The following is a 7,031-nucleotide window of genomic DNA, read 5'->3' as shown; positions in this document are numbered from 1 at the left end:
ATCAAATTTGCATCATGGACAACACTGACCACTAGAAATGGGCACGTCCAGAGGGAAGGAGAATGATGTGGCTATTGGAGTGACCATCACCTTCTCTGAATATTTCTAAGAATCCTCAGATTTGCATGTACTAACCACAACCCCCCTCTTGTTTCAAAATAACTTGAGATTTTTTCTTATTACAGAAAACTTAGAAAATACTCAAGAGCAAAAATAAGGAAACAGAAAACTCCCAAACCTACCCTCCAGGGACAATCACTGTTAAAACTCATATGCATCTTTCTAAGCCCTTATGTGTGTGGCATGTGTCTACATGGTCACAGAAGTTCGTAGACCAGTTTCTACATACACACTGCTTTCCCTCAGTTTTAGACTAATTTGCTTGATAGTGATTTTACTTCTTATTTCCAGTATAAAGTCTCATAATTGTAAGAGGTGAGGGCGTATACTTGAAGATATGGGAAAGTTAATGATGAAATCTTCTTCTGATCCCCTTTTACATTGATCATCGAACACACTGCAATGTGGAAATCCTTGTCTGTGGCATGCATTTGGCATTCACCTAGTCTAAGGTTAACACAAGTTTGCATTTTGAAGTTTTAAGTTGATGAACAGGAATATGATTCAAAATCATAAGCTGATCAGTGATTTGTTCTTCTGGAAAAATACTAAACCTTTGGTTTCGCACATGTTCTTTTTCCAGGTTATTGATTTTTGTATATTTGAAGTGCAAGGTACATATGGTATGATCTCATTTGTTTAATACCTTTTCCTACTTCAGTGAACATGCAGACACATGTCACACACATAAGGGTTTAGAAAGATGCATATGAGTTTTAACAGTGACCTGATCCACCATCCCCTTTTTTTTTTTAAGATTTTATTTATTTATTTGACAGAGAGACACAGCGAGAGAGGGAACACAAGCAGGGGGAGTGGGAGAGGGAGAAGCAGGCTTCCCGAGGAGCAGGGAGCCCAACGCGGGGCTCCATCCCAGGACCCTGGGATTATGACCTGAGCCGAAGGCAGACGCTTAATAACTGAGCCACCCAGGCGCCCCAACCAACCCTTCTTTTCTTCATTCAGCCAGCCAGCACTTCCTGAACCCCTGCTAGGTACCAATGGAAATACAACATAAGGGACCTGCAGCCTCTGCCCCCAGGCAGCTCAGTCCAGGGAAGGAGCGAAGAAAGAGCCTCCACCATACAAGAACAGAGAAGGTGCAGGAGATAAATTTCTATTCAAAGAGCTATGGTCTCTGGCACTGGAAAGTTTCCAGTCTGGAGGGGGATAGGGCAACTACAAAGCCAAACCCTATGTGCCCTAGAGACAAAACACCGATGATTGTGGGACTTGGAGAGAGAGAACCAGAAGGCGAGATTGGGGAGGCAAAGAAAAGAAAAGACCAATGAGATCGTGTTTGTCCAGCCAGCGAGGATTTTACAGCTGCCATCACTCATTCCCTGTTTCTTTTTTTTTTTTTTTTTTAAGATTTTACTTATTTATTTGACAGAGAGAGACACAGCGAGAGAGGGAACACAAGCAGGGGGAGTGGGAGAGGGAGAAGCAGGCTTCCCGCTGAGCAGGGAGCCCGACGCAGAGCTCGATCCCAGGACCCTGGGATCATGACCTGAGCCGAAGGCAGATGCTTAACGACTGAGCCACCCATGCACCCCTCTCTGTTTCTTTTTTGCCATCAACAGATGCTTTCCAAAACTGAGAATATTGCCCTCTAGGAGTTTACCAATCCAAGTGAAAAATAACCACTAACTGTTGGAGTAGAAAGGAAAGGGACAAAAGGATAACTCTTTGGGCCTCTGTGATAGAGGCTTCCAGCACCAAGCCATAACATCTAGGACAATATCAACTAAGCATTCCATTTCTCTCTGAAGTTTCTTGCACTTATCATAGCTCAAGTTAAACTTGCCTAAAATAAAATCCACCAGGATGCTCATTTTGTTTACCCTACTCCCACCCACCATGTTACAAAGAGGAAGCAACCCAAGACATTGTTCTAGGCTGCTGAGAACAATTCCATTTCCTTCCTGTTGGGTGCTTTTTTTTTTTTTTTCTTAATAGGATATGCAATTATGGGAATTTTTTTCCAAATACATTTGTGCTCTAAAACTTAATCACTGCTGGGGCAACATAAGATCCCCCGGCAGATGAAGGCAGCCAAGAACTGTGCATTTAGAGAAGGCGGTTTGCCTTAATGTTGTGTGTGACAGAGGCGTCTGTGTGGCTCAGTCGGTTAAGCGTCTGCCTTCGGCTCGGGGTCATGATCCCAGGGTCCAGGGATTGAGCACTGCATAGGGCTCCCTGCTCAGTGGGGAGTCTGTATCTCCCTCTCCCCCTCTGCCTGCTTGTTCTCTCTCTCTCTCAAATAAATAAATAAAAGCTTAAAAAAATGTGTGTGACCAATTTCCTGTTGCTTTTCAATGTTCTGCTGCTAGAACAGTTCAATTGGATAATTAATTTAGAAATGTATACATGCACAACAAATATTTTAAAACAAACTTTTAAAGTAAAGTGTATCATACCTAGAGAAAAATGTTCATATCATAAGTGCATGGCTCAGTGAATCATCACAAAGGGAACCTACCCTTGTGACATCAGTCAGACCAAGAAGTAGAACACCAGCATCTAGAAGCTCCCCATGCATCTCCCAAGCACCTGACTCCTCCTTTCCCCACAGTACTCACTTTTGACACCATGGATTAATTTTGCCTCTTTTTAACTTCGTGTAAATGGAATCATCATATGTAGTCTTCTGTGTTGGACTTTTCAACATCATGAGATCTATATTGTGTGTAGCAGCACACATTTTCTCCACCCTGACAAATAATCACATCCTAGAGGGGAGAGAGAATGACACAGATGAGTGTGAGGTTTTCCTCAGACTGGGACTCCAAGTGCAACTTCATTTCCTCATCTCCCAGTGTAACTTTGGATAAGCATAGCTGCCATTCTCCACCAACGGTGGATTCCTGGCTAGAATAATAATTTCCTGAGAACTTGTTAACCATTGTAGCTCAATCCCTATTAAGAATTGCTCTGGAGGCACCTGGGTGGCTCAGTCAGTTAAGCATCCCACTCTTGTTTTTGGCTCGGGTCATAATCTCAGGGTCAAGAGATGGAGCCTGCTCAGGGCTCCATGCTCAGTGGGGAATCTGTCTCTTTCCCTCTCCCTCTGCCCCTCCCGCTGCTCTCACAAGAGCACTCTCTCTCTCTCTCAAAATAAATAAATAAATCTTAAAAAAAAAAATCCTAAATATGGATGCACCTAAGAACACAACTTCAAAATACATGAAGCAAAAACTGTTAGACTTGATAGGAGAAATACTGTCCTACAGATATAAAGACTTCAGCACTACTGTCTCAGGATAAGTAGAAAAATCAGAAAAGATGTAGAAGAGAATTACACTATTAGCCTATGTGATCTAATTTCCATCTATAGAACACTCTGTCCAATCAGCAGAATACTATCCAAGTGCACATAGAACATTCACCAGGATAAATCATATTCTAGCTATAAACCTTTTTTTAAATGAATTGAAATCATACTAAATTTTCTGTCTACAACAGAATTAAAATAGAAATCTAAAATGGAAGGTAGCTGGTAAATCCCCATATGTTTGGAAGTTAAACAACATGCTTCTAAATAACCCATGGGTCTACAAGGAGGTCAAATGAATGATTAGAAAATATTTTGGGGGTGCCTGGGTGGCTCAGTTGGTTAAGCATCCAACTCTTAATCTTGACTTGGGTCTTGATCTCAAGGTCATGGGTTAAAGCCCTGCTTTAGGCTCCATGCAGGGCGTGGAGCCTATTTGAAATATATATATATATATATATCAAACTAAATGAAAATACAGATAAAACATATCAATTTGGGGGCATATAGCTAAAACAGTGCTTAGAGAGAAATTTATAGCACTAAATGTTTATATTAGAAAAAAGAGAAAGTTTTGCTCTTTCCCATTTTGCAAGACGGTAGGTGAAAAAGCTGAGAAGCCAGATACTAAGGAGAAGAAATCTGAAGCCAAGACTGCTGATACTAGTGGCAAGGTTAAGAAGTATAACCTCAAGGATAAAACGTCAAGGAAGGGGAAGCCCCATTGCAGCCGAAACCCTGTCCTAGTCAGAGGAATTGACAGCTATTCCCCATCGGCTGTGTATTCCAGAAAGGCCATGTACATATGACAGGAAGTATTAAGCAGCTAAATCCAGGGTTGAAAAGAAAAAGAAGGAAAAGGTTCTTGCTACTGTTATAAAACCAGTTGGTGGTAATGAGAATGGTGGTACCCAAGTGGTTAAATTTTGCAAAATGCTTAGGTATTATCTTACTGAAGATGTGCCTCAAATGCTGTTGAGCCATGGCAAAAAACCCTTCAGTCCGCATGTGAGAAAACTGTGAGCTAGCATCACTCCTGGGACCATTTTGATCATCTTCACTGGGCACCACAGAGGAAAGAGGGTGGTTTTCCTAAAGCAACTGAGCAGTGGCTTGTTCCCTGTGACCGGACCTCTGGCCCTCAATCAAGTTCCTCTGCATAGAACCCACCAGAAATTTATCATTGCCACCTCCACCAATATTGATATCAGCAGTGTGAAAATCCCAAAACATCTCACTGATGCTTATTTCAAGAAGAAGAACCCACATAACCCCAGACACCAGGAGGGTGAGATCTTCCACACAAAGAAAGAGAAATATGAGATTACAGAGCAGTGCAAGGTTGATCAGAAAGCTGTGGACTTGCAAATTATGCCAAAAATCAAAGCCATTCCTCAGCTTCAGGGCTACCTCCACTCTGTGTTTTCTCTCACAAATGGAGTTTATTCTCACAAATTGATGTTCTAAATTTCTTGCAAAGAACCTAATTAAATAACTGATCCATAAAAAAAGAAAGAAAAAGAAAAAGGTTTCAAATCAATGATCTAAGCTTCTACCTTAAAAAACTAGAAAAAAAAATTAAGCCCAAAGCAAGTAGAAGGAAACCATAAAGAAAAAAAGGGATATCAATGAAAACAGTATAGTAAAATCAATGAAACCAAACAAGTTATTTAAAAGTATTTAAAGGGCGCCTGGGTGGCTCAGTTGGTTAAGCGACTGCCTTCGGCTCAGGTCATGATCCTGGAGTCCCTGGATCGAGTCCCGCATCGGGCTCCCTGCTCGGCAGGGAGTCTGCTTCTCCCTCTGACCCTCCCCCCTCTCATGTGCTTGCTCTCTCTCATTCTCTCTCTCTCAAATAAATAAATAAAAAATCTTAAAAAAAAAAAATTTTAAAAAAAAATAAATAAATAAAAGTATTTAAAATGGGTACACTTCTAGTGAAACGCAAGAAAAAAAGAAATCAAGAAACAAATGACAAATACCAGACGCCTATGGACATTAAAGAGATAATAAGAGAATATTGTGAACCATTTTATGACAATAAATTTGATAAATTGGGTGAAATAAAATGCCCTGAAAAATACAAACAATCAAAGCCCATTCAAAAGGAAATAAATAGGGGGGCCTGGGTGGCTCAGTTGTTAGGCATCTGCCTTCAGCAAAGGTCATGATCCCAGGGTCCTGGGATCGAGCCCCGCATCGGGCTCCCTGCTCTGTGGGGAGGCCTGCTTCTCCCTCTCCTACTCCCCTGCTTGTGTTCCCTCTCTTGCTGTGTCTCTCTCTGTTAAATGAATAAATAAAATCTTTTTTTTTTTAAAAAAGGAAATAAATAACCTGAATATTCTTATATTCCTTTTTAAAAACTAAATTTGTATTTAAGAACTTTCCCATACAGAAAATTTCAGGTTCAGATAGTTATACTCATAAATTTAAAAATGTTAATACTTTATGATTCCCTTTATATAATATTCTCACAATGCAAAACTACAGAAATGGAGAATGGACTAATGGTTACCAGGAGACAGGGATACTGGTTGCATATAGAAGGGTAGCACAGGGGAGTTCTTTCGTGGTGATAAAACGGTCTTATATCTTGATTGTGGTGGTAGTTACATGAATCTACGTGTAAGATAAAATTGCATAGAACTATACACACAGGGGCACCTGAGTGCTCAGTGGTTAGGCGTCTGCCTTCAGCTCAGGTCCTGATCCCAGGGTCCTGGGATTAAGCCCCGCATTGGGCTCCCTGCTCGGCGGGGGGCCTTCTTCTCCCTCTCCCTCTGCCTGCTGCTCTGCCTGCTTGTGCGCTCACTCTCTCTCTTTCTGTCAAATAAATAAATAAAACCTTTAAAAAAAAAAAAAAGAACCATACACACAAACACAAATGTATGTTAAAAATGATGAAAACCAAATAAGATCTGTAGCCTAATTAACAGATTTATACCAATGTTATTTTCCTTGCTTTGATATTGCACTACAGTTATACCTTTGGGAGAAACTGGGGGAAGAGTACAAGGGACTCTATGTATGCTTTTGCAACTTCCTGTAAGACTATAATTATTTTAAAATAAGTTATAAAAAATGAACTGTGCATTAGTGAGCTGTGGAACAACTTTAAGTAATCAAATATGTGTATAATTGGAATCCCTGAAATATGAGAGAGGGCAACTGAAAGAACATAGGAAGAATTAATGACCAAAGTTTTCCAAGTTTGATGAAAACTTTAAACCTACAGATCAAAAAGTCCCAACAAACCCCAAGCACAAGAAACGTGAGAAGTAGAAAAAAAAAACAAAAAACCTACACCAAGGTATAGCATAATCAAAGTGCTCAAAACCAGGGATAAGGGAAAATCTTAAACACAGGAGTAGAAAAAACACATTGCATACAGAGAAACAAAAATAGAGATGACAGTAGATTTCTTATCAGAAGCAATGCAAGTGAAGGCAACAAAAGCGAAAACAACTAAGTGGGACTGCGGCAAACGACAAAGCTTCTGCACAGCAAGGGAAATCATCGACGATATGAAAAGGCAACTTCCTGGATGGGAGAAAATATTTGCAAATTATATATCTGATAAAGGGTTAATATCTAAAATATGTAAAAAACTCATACAACTCAATAACAAAAAAATCAA

The 7,031-nt window shown here is 40.3% G+C and overlaps 1 pseudogene; it reads left to right on the top strand.

The window, feature by feature from the left end:
- Positions 1–4,082: 4,082 nt before the first annotated feature.
- On the top strand, positions 4,083–5,039 carry LOC118552101 (large ribosomal subunit protein eL6 pseudogene; annotated as a pseudogene).
- Positions 5,040–7,031: the final 1,992 nt, after the last annotated feature.

This window comes from Halichoerus grypus, chromosome 1 (assembly GCF_964656455.1).
Source record: "Halichoerus grypus chromosome 1, mHalGry1.hap1.1, whole genome shotgun sequence".
Lineage (NCBI taxonomy): Eukaryota > Metazoa > Chordata > Mammalia > Carnivora > Phocidae > Halichoerus > Halichoerus grypus.
Note: the sequence above shows the minus strand (reverse complement) of the source record. Positions and strands in the feature narration are given on the sequence as shown.